A 14,348-nucleotide genomic window follows, 5' to 3' on the forward strand; every position below is an offset into this window, starting at 1 on the left:
AGGTTACGGTTTGTACGGGATCGCATGCGGGTGTGTATAGCAGCCTCTTTCCACGCTTGTCTCTCGCGGCGTCGTCGTTCCGTTGTATTACGTGTCTCCTCTTTACGTGCATGTTCCCTAACAACGAGGGTGGACTTTTGGTCTAGCTACGAGACAAAATTCAAAGAAATCGAGAAGTATACGCGCCGTACTATGCGGGCACCTCGTGAAACGCACCCTCTCTCAAGGCTATCGTGCCGGCAACCGATCCTGAAAAGAAACGCATGAAAATGACAAGTAAGTGCTACGAATATATTCAAAGGGAAGATTCGGTGTTTGGCATTTCACGCACTGCGAATTACAATAATGAGACTTGTTGTGCACTTTTCTTTCTATGAATACATTACATAGAAAATGTTACCGGTTACCTTGACCACTATTGCTTGGCTTAAAAGACGGAAGGATAATCTCGCTAAAGTAAAATTAGCCTTGTCTTATAATATCAAGTCATGCTTGTGATGGATTATGGTCGAAGTATCCGAACAAGAAGCATTTTCATTCTAATTTCTTCTCTGAGTTTATAAACTTCAAGATTATTAGGTATTTCTGAAATCTTAGTTATTTTATAAAAGTTACGAAAAATCTATTAATATACTTATATCTATTATACACATACTACGACTGTTCTTTCGTGGACACGATTTAAACTAAGTTCATTGTCACTTTGGAAGAGTTAACGAAAAATAACATTTTACTTTGAATTCGTTACTTTGAAATATAAGTTATATATTAGATTTGCCGTACAAAATATTCACGATCCACTAACCGGCAAAAGTCTATTTAGATTGAACGACAAGCATAGGTTTATTTCGACTGTCAGTCAGTTCGCATAAAAACAATTCCACTCATGATACACCTCTTAACCTCAATAGAAAAATAATATTAAACTTAGCGTGACAACGCGCAATAACGCGAAGCAAATTCTTCTTTCACCGCGCTATATAACCTGCACGCTACTGTATTTCCAATATTTCCAGTTGAATTTTTAACAAGAATATTCTCTTTTTCCTTGTAAGAGGAAGTCAAAGGTGAACAAGGAGTTAAAAGCACACATAGCTGTCGCTCGTCTCGCATCGAATCCGACATTTTTTCGTGTGTTCTCTTGAAAGTCGGCATGGTGACCGACAGCAGGATAATCGTAATACGCTGGACAGATTGTGGGAACCGAAGAATCGCAGTGCGCGCAATCGTCTCAGATTAGGATAGGATTCGCTGAGTCAGTGACTTTTTACGTAATGAGAATTTGTTAATATTTTAACCTATTTATCGGATGAACAATCAATCGTATTTACTAGCGACTAACCTGCATAGATACATCAATGTTTTAGGAAAATTCCTCCGTGTGTAGTTCTTACTTTTGTCTTATACGTTTCTGACTGCTATGCATATACTTAATTACAATTAATTATTCAAGTTCGAACGTTAACCTTTTGTCTAACGATTTCCCAGTAATTATTTTTACTGAGAGAAAATATCTTTTCCATCTTTGACTATTCATGCCATCTACGATTATTATTTAAATTGCTCCAGTAGTTGTCTTTAACGAGCCTTATCTGTTGCATGAACCATCTGTGAAGCATCCTTTGACTATGACTCACCTTCATCTATGACTTTACTATATTCATGTGTGTTAATGTATAACCTATATGTATATATAAAGTGATCCTACAGGAACTCTGGTCGTGTACTTTTCTTTGTTCCAAAGCATCTGCTAATAGTACCAAAAAGATAGCAGAATAATAATATTCAATTCGTGATCTTCCACAGAAATTTGATGGATTTGCAATGGTGGTTTTGTGATACAATACCTTTTTTGTAAAGTACAAACGTATATTGATAAAGGCTTGCTTTTTTCTTTATTTTGATTTTTTTAATGCTATATATTTCACTTAATAATCGTAGTGGTAGGAAGCTTCGTAAAGACTATTGAGGAATTTCATAAGCAATAAAAACGACACAAGGCGTATTGAGAACTGTAAAGCAAGTACAGGTGTTATTCGCGCGTTTTTTTCGTTGCTAGGGCAACCCAGATCGCACGACGTTACTAACCTTAATGCTTCTTACGGCACGAACGTGATGAATCGTGGAATCGCGATTAATCGATTTGTAATAAGAGTTACGCTGTTAAAACGACTGAAAGTCGTTCAAATCGATACATCGAAACGAAGAACTAAACACGAAATATGAATATACAATGTACGTATACTTCGATAGTCACGGCTTTCACGCGAAATTTTATCCTTGTATGTACGTACTCGACAAGATAGGTTAGTAAACAGCGGAAAAAATCAAAACAGGTGTGTGTAAACTGTGTACACTACATTAGTAACATGCTGGCACTTCGGACTCGTTGTTTCTTGCTAGTTTTTATTTTTTTTCAGTGATTTAAAACCAACAGAACGCCTGTGTGTCAACAGAGAATTTGCGTTTCACGTAACGTTGCTACGCAGCAAAACTCTAGTTCGCTTTTGTTCGAGGTATGAGTTCTCTATCGAGATGTTCCGAATCAATAACAAACCAACTGAAAGTGGTGTCAATTTCAGTGAAACTAGAACACGACAGTATCATTTCGTTAAGCGGTGTGCATGGAAAGGTTAGTCCCGAGGTATGCGGTTCATTCAAACTTACCGTGCTTTGCGGAAAATTTATATTTTCGACCGAAAACTAACTCTCGGCTGTCGTGTATAGTGATAAAAACAGTTATCTGGAAACAGAGGTACGTTTGTGTTAATGATAACCTCTTCGTTGAATCACGAGCAAAGATAATCAACCGGCCGAGTAACGAATGAAATGTTAGGTTATCTCGTAAAGATGTATCTTCACTGGTATTCGCGAATAGTTTGTCGTCTGTCATTTGTTTGCGTATTATCTGCAAACACATATATTTATGAAACATGGTATGACATAGAATGGACACAAAATGTTTGCGAGTATCTTGCCAGTACTGTTCGTGAACTGTTCACGAACTGGTTCGCCGTTGAGCACGCGTCTTAACCTATTAAGGATCAAGAAACAGTTTATCACAATGTTATAAGTATGAATTTCTTGAATTTCTTCATTGGGAAAATTAGAGAATGTAAGTAGAAGGAATAGTGACAAAAAGAATATTGATCGAATCCTCTCTTCCTTCTTCTTAGTCACAAGAATATTAAGCGTTAACGCTATGTTATTCCTTAATGTGGTTTTTCTGAGATTTGTATTTAAAACCATGAAGGCCATCAGGATGATAAAATAATCCAGTCATCTCGTCTATTTTATTTGAAATTAAGATAATTGAGATACTGTTAAACACATCCGATGACCAATCGTTTTGATCGTTTAACGATTTTATTTCATGTACCCAACTAAATGTAATGCTTTAGATTTTCATAGTTAATGTTATAATACTATGCGGTAATCCATCCCTTACGCTTTAATAAGCACTTGTTAACACGATGTTAAATATGAATATGCGGGTTAGTTTATGAATAGGTACTTGTATTCTGCGTATCGTATTAAATTCACTCTTCGTTGAATAGGTTCCATGTATTGTAATTCTTGCGACATTAATTTCAGGATATATTGATGTACGATGTCTACTCTTCGCTTAATAATCGAAACAATCGATAATCAGTTGTAGAATGAGAAAATGGAGACTAAGGAACAAAGTAAGAAAACATCGTCAGAACGTTTAAATGTCGTCGCACCAGATTTCTAACTCGGTGGAAATAATTGGGCCAATCAATAGTTACGACTACCCTTAGTACACGCTTCGCTTCTAATGAACTCAAATCACGCGCGAAGTCATCATAACGCGCTCAATTCGTAGTCGATAAACGAGCTATGAATTATATTATGTTCTATCTACATGTATAATTTGTATCATACAGATGGCTATCGTTGTAACGTATCGGCATATAATTCGTCGTCTTTGTGGAGTCTTAAGACGGAGTAATCTATACATAAAACAGTAGAAGGGTTGTGTCCGTACGTCGAATAAAAAAAATAAATCAATGAACCAGGAACGGCCCGTAAGCTATGGAATCGAGAAAAGCTAATTTTTTTGAACTTTCCTCTGTACTCGCATCACGTAGAAACGACTGAATGGATTTTGATGAGATTTTCTCTGTCGTATAGCCTAGTGACCACGAAAGATAACGGGGTGTGTTTCATCTCGATCCGTTTCGTGGAAGCTGAGAAATAGCCTGTCATCTGAGTTGTGTGTGCTGCCACGTTTCCTAAAAGCCAAGCAACGATGATTATTTTTCACGTCATGTAATTTAATATTTTTTACTACAGGGAATAACCCAATTGTTAGCATAAAAAAATATTAATTCGCTTGAAAATTGTTGCGTACATTAGTAGTCCACGCGAACGAAGTCGCGTGCAAAAGCTAATGATTGCGCTGAACAGGCTGCTTCCTATCGACACAATGGTATAGTAATAAACTAAAATAAAACAATGATCGGGTCGAGTCCTCGACGCTTGCACGCTCTTCGTTCCATCGATAATTCGCCTTCTTACCCTCGTATCTTCGTACCTCTGCCTTCTTAATGAAAATACTTCCGGTAGCTACCTATCGTAGACCACCGGATACGATCGGACACGTCAATCATATTTATTAACATACAATACACTATGACATACCTCTCGTTACGATTCGGAATCTCAAACATCCCATTGACATCTATCAACGATCCACGAAAGGAACCATCCACAGGAACTCATCCGTATAGAAAAGAAAGCAGAAACGCTTCATACTGAAATTCCCGGTGATTCATGATGCCCGTGAAAGGCTCGTCGCAGTGTGCGAGCCTCTCCACGAGGAGCAGGCTCTCCAGAGACGAGGAGATTTTCGCGTGACACGCGACCACGTTCTCTCAGAGCACGCATGTTTCGCGGCTGAATCGAACGGAAGCGTTATTGAATCGGCAATACGGCCGAGTGGCTCATTGGAATGCAGTGATGCATCGCTATATACATATACGTGAAGCTGGCGGGTGCCGGTGGCCGATGTGTATAGCGCATCTTCGGGCTTAAACAAACGATCGGTATGCAAGGTGAGAGGCCGACCTATTCAGGCCTCGACGGAATGCAGAAAAAGCCGACGTTTCCAGACAAAAGGTATCGGCACTAGTTTCTGACCGAGTGGAAGTCTTCCTGGAGCCCGTTATTCGCTTGTCGGCCAGCTTCTTCAGCCTTGAAAACGTGCCGGGGAATCTGAAACCCTCATCCGTACGGGAGAATTCGTTCTGTTCTGGACAAAACGTGTTACGCACGTGCTTCTTCTACTGGAAGATGTTGTTTCAACGAATGGAAAAGCAAAAGAGAACGAGTTAGGCTCTAGGGTTGCATTGGAAAAATAATCGCGCTTCCATGTATATCGGATGTTTGATATATTGACAAAATTCTCGATTATCGACGAGTAGTCAGTTGTTCGAGCTTGTTATGCTTCCAACAACCTGCACTGACTGGAAAAAATCCTGGACACGAATTTCTCGTGTGGTTGGTCTTATGGCTGCTTCGAGTTAGACATGGGTGGGCTCCGAGGCTGCATCACTATTTTTGGAGTACTCGAAGTTGACTACATAGATACTTGTGATTTCTTTATAATTACCATGTTATGTGGTATTAATAATCGTTGCGTTCATGCTGGTTTATGATGAAAATTAGAAAGTGTTGAAGTGGTCACCACTTCTAAGAAAGCTCTACATCTGGTCTTTTTTAGTTTTCTCAAGCATTGAAGCCATCGACAGCGTGTAGACAAAAGACTGCGACAAAGACAGACCATAAACGGTAGACAGGCGACGTTGGCTTCGGGGTTTTTAGTTATTGGGCAACACAGCTAGCGAGCGGATCTGAACCAGCTTAAATAGTATTCTTACTTATAATTACACTTCTATTTAAATATATTTTCTGCCTTAAAATTTATCCACGAGTTTTCTCTGTTTATACATCGAATAACCTCAACAGAAAGGAAAAAAAACGAGGAAATATTGGTATGGAAAAAGATATTCTATGTAATATGACATAATCTTCTGGTATAAAACGATATGATATGGTAAAACGATTCGATAGATGATATGGTAAATACGTATATCGAATTTGAGAGAAAATTAAGCAATATCGAGCGGAAATGGTCTGTACAAACTCCAAAAATCACTTTCGTAGAGTGAAGTAAGTGGGGACTGGTCGGGAAACAGCTCACCAGATAACTTCTTTCGAAGCTTTCTCTTCGGCTTATCGGACAACTACGAGGCAATAACCGAAGCCGAACGAAATTACGTAAACGTTTTCGAATTTAGAACTGGATAACGACTAATCCCGAAGGAATAAAGAGTTTCTAGTGCTGTTAATCTAGCACGGAGGAAAAACGCCGAGGGCGAAACTCGGCGTACTGCGACAAAAGGAACTTCTTTCTAGGCTGCTCACGGGAAGGAAAATATATGAACAGGGCAGTGACAAAAAACCTGCCTTATGTAGCTGCTCCTATATCCTCTTGGATTCTTTCGCGAAATTTCTCACCGAACGAATTTAATTTCGAATCGCGCTCGTCCAATTATCAGGCTCGATTCATTAAATTGCCATTGTACGCTGCAAAGAAGCTCGTAATCGTCCGTGCGATAGAAGTTTCTAATACGCGACTTTTTCAATAACTTGTCGATTCGCTAACGTTTATCGATCGATACATTTTCGAGTAAGAAAGGTTCAGGTCGGCGCGCAGAGTGGTATCGCGATAAAATTTTAATCAAGCGGTCCAAGCGATTCAAACTGAACTTTATTCTTGCCGATTTTCCCATTTCACCCGTAACGTTGGTAACAAAACGCGAGTAGTGTGAAGTCAACCTGTAAGCTCGAAGAAACGTGAAAAGCGGCGCCGGGTAGCTGAAAGCGCTGTTATAATCATTTAGATATAAAGAACGGTCCGGAAGGAGCAACTTTCAGCCGGTTTCCGTCGCAAATTATCTTTGAATTAACATCGCGAAATATAGTTCTCCGCGGCGACGAAGACGACGACGACGACGACGACGACGACGTTCCTTTTCAAAGGTTGAATTTTCCGTGCAAACGCTTCGGGCCTCGTTGCACGAAGTTACCTAGAGTATTGCGAGATCGAGACGAGAGGAAGCGAGAAGAGAAGCAGGCTCAGGGCAGGGACTTTTTAACAGTAGAATTGCAAAGCAAACTATGTAGAAGCGCCTCGGGTATAGCATCTTCGTCTCTCTCGTTCTTTTTATCTTTCGCGTGGCTTGATGAAAAGAAAAATTACCCGGCCAGAAAGAGAGCACAAATAAATTATCCCTCGGATACGGCAGTTGTCCGCCGCCTTCGACACGTTACGCTAATTATTCGAGTAACTTGAGATTGAACAACGCCGTTTATTAACGCGCCTCTTCCTCTATCTGGTTAGAGGATCGTTCGAATGAATATGCAAGCAATCAATCGAGATAGGAAGCGCGTCCAGCCGATTCAAGCGGCATTTTCAAATGTAGCGAGAATTTGCGTTGTCAGAGACAAGTTGGTGATTGTTTCGCGAAAGTGAGACAGCATCAGAGTTAGGTTTATTTCGGTCGATTTGGTTAATCGTTTTGGAAGTTTCAATGAGAAGCGACCGATTCGATGGTCGTCTACGATTGTCCATCCGTAGATGTCTCTATGGGTTTATAATTGGAAGTTTGTTTGCTTCTAAAACAACTATCGGAATGAGTCGTATCTTACCTCTGGCTGATCTGAAATCCGCTATAAACGAATTCCTCGGTAGCAGTATAACGATACAAAGACGAAACGATGAAATACAATAGCACAGTAACTGCAAAACGTATTTGTACGCTTGCTTACAGTTCCCAGCGAAGTGCATCGTACGTAATTCGTTTCCTACATCTTTTACGAGGGAAACAGTGGAAGAATATTCGTACATTCGTTGCAAGGAACGTTAGGAAAAAATTGCGAGGTTATTTTCTGGAGGGAGAAACGAGGCGGTCGCGTATCGGTGAGTGCATTTTAAAAGTTGCACTGGATCGGTGAACTGGGTAGCGCGAAAAGGGTCGCTAAAGGGAAACTTTTATAATTAAAAACGAGCCAGAAAAAGTAGCGTAAACAGCGTTATAGCCTGGTCCCGGAATGCGTACGATCCCCGTGCATCTAGCAACAAATGTCCGACGTGAAACGTAATGGACGCTGAGAAAAGTACATAATTACCATAAAACGCGTGTAATATTAAACCTAAAGCGTTGGATTTCTTTCTACGAATAAACGAACGTCAGGTTGTTCGTCTCCTCTGGCTGGTGTCCTAAAATTTTTCCTCCACGAAGATTACCGTCGTTTCGACCGTGAAAAGACAAGTGAAACAGCCTAATACGATTTTTACTGTATTACGTAATAACGCGCAAGGGAAATATGCAAGTACAGGATCGCAAAGAGTTAACTATCGTTAGCGACGATGACCGTAAGTCATGTGGCATCGACCTTCTGAATGACCGCTCGATAGCTATAGGGCAGCCGAAGCGGCATCGATCGAGCAATTATTTGTTATTCTTTCGATACTTTTATCTTCATTTGCCATTATTCTCTTGTGTTATATTCCGAACGGTTTACTCTTACGTATTCGCGTCCTTATTTTTATTCGATAAAGACGAATGACTAATAATCAAGGGATTTGGAACGGTCATTCTGCGACAACGGTGATTCATCGAAGCGATGGTTCATCGGTCAACTTAATCCACTTTGACTTTATAATGTCGAGTTAATATTCTTTGTATTATTCGAGTACGTTATATCAGGGTACTATTTTTCAATCGTAAAGTGACGTTAATATCAGAAAATCTCCTGCGATCTCCGTACCATAAAACTACCTTCCAATATCGAAAACATCGAACCCGGGTAAAAAAGATATCGATCGAGCTATTATGGAATTGTATAAAAAGCAGCGTATCCTATCACGAAGAACGTGAAATTCCAATGGGAGAATGGAAAATCGAATCGAACGAGCCGCTCGTAGAAAGCACGGTAATCGAAAGGCACCGGAAACCACGCGGAAAGGAAAGGTTGACCAAAGAAAAATTTCCCAAGCATCTGGTCGACAGTACTGTTTATTCGGTCACATGGTGCATTCGGCTTTGGGAACGTTGTAAATCGTCGCGTTTACCACGAGAAGACACACGATGTGGCATCTGGTCGAAAAATCGCGTCCCTGCTCCACCTTCTAGCCAGCCCAATCCGCCTTCGTCGCATGTGCTTTTTCTTCCTTCTTTTCCCCCTGCCGCAGTAAATCCGTCTCGCTTCTTAAAGTCCTTCTCTAGGATTTAAACTGGCCAACTTCCGGCTAATGTGCTCGCGGCAATATTTACCTAGTACCTTGCCGTGAATTTATCACTGTGGCGTGCAAGATACGGCAGAGACTCTCGCGATTTTTTATCTGTCGCGACTTAAATTGTTCGAATTGGATTCGTGCACGGTCTCTTCCAGCTCGACTTTCAATTACATATCCGAGGAATGGTGCTAGAGAGAGACCAAGCACGGGCAAACGGCGGAGTCTCGTTAACTCGTGTTCGTCGCTGTAAGAAATATACACGATACGTGAGTTCGTGGGTGTTCGTTGGAAGAAAGATTAATAATTATGGCGCAAATAGTATTAATCGGTTGCTGTTTCCCGAGGATTGCCAAGCCTTGATAGAAACTATTCGCAGACGTGGTCGACGCGTAAGATAGATAGAACGGAGGAGCTCGTTTATCTTTACCGGAGACGATCTTTTTAAATTTATGACGAGGAAAATTGCAAAATGGTCGCTTGGTAATGCATCAATGGCACCGATTGCCTATTTGGAATTTCATAAAACGCCTTTGGCATGATATAGGGCACACTTTGGAACAACCATGCATAGGAATTAAGGGACGTGAAAAATGAAACTGCAACACATTTTATGTAATCCCCTTGTATCCTCATAGGCACTCGATTTCCTTTGTCATTAAAATTTCAATTATATACTTTCTTCGACATCGCATATTCCGACCAATATTTCTTATCGCTTTCTCTTCCCAACTATACGTATAATAATTAGGCCGGATGTTAAACTGGATCGAGTAATAATTAATTAGTCTTATAATTGGAAGGTTTCTAGTATTCTAGCCTGCTTCGAATAGAATTTGACACCAATGGGTATCGATCTACATCGGATTAATCCATCGTTTCGGAATCCGCGATTTTCATCGATACTTGGTTCCAGGAACTGGCTGGCATTCCCATCGACCAACTGGATTCGGTATTTGCATTCCGTAACCATTCCTTGAACGACGTTATTGGTTCCTCGAAGCTCGACGGCAGAGCCAGGATAATACGAAGAACTGAAAGAGATCCTTAGTTGACTGATTCCTTCTCCGGAATGGAGAAGTGCCTTTGAAGATTTAAAACAGTCAAGCTTCGTTCTTCCTTTCTACCTTTGGCTTCCACTTTCTTCTAGCTCCACTTTGTCAACGAGCTAGGAAAAATTAATGCCCTCGTAATACTTATGTTCATTCGGTATTAAAGGGAACGTTATTAAACGAATGTTTGAATAACGATCGCAATTCCTCAGAATTAAAGATATTCGCAGAGCGAAACGTGCGCATCGACATCAAGAAGAAATTAAGAAGCAAAATGACGAACATCGGCATTGGATAATTTTAATTAACCCTTTGCACTCGAGAACTTTTTCGGTCGGGCGTACCAGCTACCCCGTATGATTTAGCGTATACGTGATGCGTGTCTTACAGTTAGCGTAAATTGATTTTATATACAAATTAACTTACAAAAACATTATATTCTAATAATTTATCTATATTTACATCTTTGAAGATATGATTTTGCAATATTAATTTCTGTATTTTTTTTATGATAATTCATACAGCATTCACCAAGATGCATTCTTGAATATGATCGATCTCATTTTTCGGCAGTTCAAAATCAAGCTCTTTCAAAATCTTCATTTCAGCTAATTTATAAATAGGTTTCCAAAAACCATTTTTTTAGGCTTTCTAAGCTATAATACTTTTGCCATGATCGTCGAATCCGAACTAACGTTGGAGACGTTGTCGGAACCATAGTTTCGAGGAGACATGGGATTAAATATTTCATCTGCATTTTAAAGTCAAACACTTTGCACTTCATAACAAAGAACACAAAGAGTTAAGGAACCCATTTACGAACCAATATTGCACTCTCATCAATTGAAGATGTGGAAATCTAGCATAAACAGGAATTGTCGCCTCTCGAGTGCAAAGGATTAAAAGCATTACAAATAAACGTAGAAGTCAGAGTTCAGATGATTTCGATATTACGATTTCTTGAATATTAAACGTCACGTTAGAGACTGAAAATTCTTTGTATTCGATGGACTAATCTAAGTAGTGATCTAAGAATCGAATCACGGTTAAATGGATAAAGATGTCGGCTAGAAACTATCGCTACCAATCTAAAACGAAACTGGAATCCCGGATTCCGGTTTCTGGGTTGGAAGGAATTACGTTATTTAGCGGTGAAATTTTTCTTGGCGTTGTTCAGGTTACGAGCACGCCGCGGCGCCAGAAGAAACGCGGAAAGGGGAGACGTTGAAAGAGGGCGACTCTCTTTCGCCGGGGAGCATCGACGTTTCGAATCTTTGTAACAGACGGCAGCTGCGGTTTAACTTTGTAACGCGGATAATAGCGTCGCGGCAAGTTTTCCTACCCCTCCCGCCACCATTCTGTCCTCGTAATTTCGTTTCGCTGCAAGCGTACACTTTTATCAAGCGCCCTGCTGCTTATCGATGCACCTCCTCCGATCGCGTACGTTTCCCTTTTGGGCTTTTCGTTCCGCGGAGACAAAAGGTGGATCGATGTACGCGACGAACAATCGCGTTCTAACAACGAGACACATTATACCCATATAATCCATTGTACGATGAATCGTTCGTTTTAGAATTGTCGTTTCTCAAACTAATTCGTGACTAATTACGATACCTTTACGACGTCTGCAAAATATATCTTCGTGCTTGTAACACGAAGCTTCTATTTAATTGTACGAACGTAACAACGATGCCCGCGTCGTATTACGGCGCTTTATCGCTGCACCAGGTTTTCCCGTTTCCTTCTTTTCTCGACGGAGTCGAAGATTTCCAAGAGCGAACTTATCTCACGGAATACCACGAACGTTATTACCTCGTGTAATTACCAAAATATCGTTACGATCAAACGTCACCGCACGAACCACGAACGAATACACGCTGCCCTAGACACGCGGATATCACGAGACGGTTTATCGCTACTTTAAAACTGTCAAAGTTCACGAAACCGCAACCAATTAATTCGAAAGCTCGAAAACTTGCATGTCACCGAACACGATCATTCCGTAATAGCGTTCAGGATATCAATTTCGTATCGATTAATCGAGCCACGGAACCGATCAAGTAGCGAACGAAGAGCTGCGGCTAAGGATCGCGAATAGATTTCGATCGGTTGGATTCAACGGTTCGATAACGAAGCGAAATATCGAACTGGGAAGGCGTGGCATAAAGGAGCCCGCTGGAGTTAACCGCGAGAGCGCAGAAATCGATCGGCGGAAGTCGTTGCTTTCCATCTCTCTCTCCCTTTTTCGTCCACCCCGCTCACCCTCGCTCTCGCTCTTTCTCTCGCTCTTTCTCTCCTCGTATAGCTTCACCGTTTCCTCTTCGACGTATTGCTGACATTGTTGTGTCGGGTGACGTACACCGGTTCATCGTACGCCCAGAGACAGGAATTACTCGTCGCGATTCATTCAAAATCACCGGTTAACTGCTGCGATCCGGAAATACCCGCTTACGAAAAAGCCGGCCTAGATACGCATCAAGGAAAATCATGATTTTTAAATCACCAGGAACGCACAATTCATCGAGAGTACAAATGCGGCAACTTCCTTTTCTATCTCTTCTTTTCTTCTTTTTCTCTTTTCTTTTTTCGTTTTGTATTTTCTTTTATTCCTCTTCTTTTTTCATCTTCTTTACGGCGATATCTTCTTGCAGTTGATGTGGCGTATCGCGTCGTGTCGATTCGATATTCCGCGTACCAGCGGTGGCTGAGGAATTGGGGCCACGAGCGAAAGAAAGATAACGAAGCCTGACCTATTTGACGCTTTCTTGCGCTCGACGCATTGGGAACGGTTTTTGAGGTACATGCCCCGTTTCTCTCGTTGTAACGCGTGTAAAAGACTTTATCAATTTCCGTAGAATGCGGTCTGGTTACGCGATGTGTAGGTCTCTTTGTGCTAAATACATAAAAGTTACCGCTCGATGTATCTGCGCGATAATTTAGTAAATTGGCAATTTCTCAAGCACTTTGTTATCTTCGTTAGAGTCAAAGGTTTGGGGATGAACACGACCTATAATTAAACTATTAGAAGCGAGGTAAAGAGGAAGAAAATTACGTGGCAAAAGTGGTACGTTAAAATTCAGTAAACTGCCGAGGAAAATGTCCCGCATGATCTTTATCGCGATTTTGCAAACGTTTTACGACACCGTCCAGTGGAAAGTGCAAGTACCCCCTTAATTCGAATTATCCGGGCCGGTTGAACGCGGTCGTTCGAAATTTGTCGTCCAGCCTTTTACCCTGATCCTCTTCCTCGTAGATTCATAGTCGACGACACTGTATCGAGCCCGGAATAGCCAACTCGCCGTGTGCAGTAGTTTCCAACGTTTCAAGCTGTCGACAAGCTCCGAACCGAACGAACTTGCCCCGTAAAAAATGTTTTACCTCTCGAAATACAGGGGATGCAAATTTTTCCTACCTTCCACGCCCGCTGCTTCTCGGCTTTTTTCTGCTCCCGTATTTTAAAAGCTCTCTAACCTCCTCCCTCTCTTGGTGAAAGAGAAAAAGACGAAAGAAAAAAGGGGACAGAAAAGAGAAAAAGTGGCAGCGGAGCGCGGATGGTTCGTGCTTTTGGTCGTGCAAAAGGATTCTGACGATAGAATTTTACGCGTATCGCGAAAGATAGAAATTCGTCGCGTCGAAACAACGCGGCGATGACTAACGTCACGCGATTCTTTTCGTCGTAAACGTGGCCGATCGTAAAAAAACTGAGGATCATCCCATAGAAAACTCTCGATGCAATTTCATCGCGAATAAAGCATTTCTCCAGGAATAACGAAACGAGAGGAGAGGGTAGGAAATGGACAGGCTGAAGGAGAAAAACGCGATAATTCGGCGCGTCATCGTAAAGCGTGTAGCTTCGCTCGTAAAAGTTGCCTATGTACGTCGAAGAGAACGTTGAAGGAAATCGTTGCTTTCGTTCGTGGAGAAGGTCCGGCGAGAGCCGCGTTGCCTCGTAAAACGAAACTCCTGATAAT

General features: G+C 41.2%; 1 protein-coding gene across 9 annotated transcripts in view; it reads left to right on the top strand.

The window, feature by feature from the left end:
- Positions 1-14,348, top strand: part of LOC126865193 (protein tweety) — a 40,412-nt gene that overhangs the window by 859 nt on the left and 25,205 nt on the right. Inside the window, exon 2 of one of the 9 annotated variants that reach the window (XM_050617436.1) lies at positions 7,860-8,008. The exons of 7 other annotated variants lie outside the window; for them this stretch is intronic. The gene's annotated coding sequence lies outside the window, so the exon portion shown is untranslated. Of the gene's footprint in view, positions 1-15; positions 277-7,859; positions 8,009-14,348 lie in introns of those variants that run through there. One more of the 9 variants, XM_050617427.1, reaches the window with a different exon arrangement.

This window comes from Bombus huntii, chromosome 1, assembly GCF_024542735.1.
Source record: "Bombus huntii isolate Logan2020A chromosome 1, iyBomHunt1.1, whole genome shotgun sequence".
Classification (NCBI taxonomy): Eukaryota; Metazoa; Arthropoda; class Insecta; order Hymenoptera; family Apidae; genus Bombus; species Bombus huntii.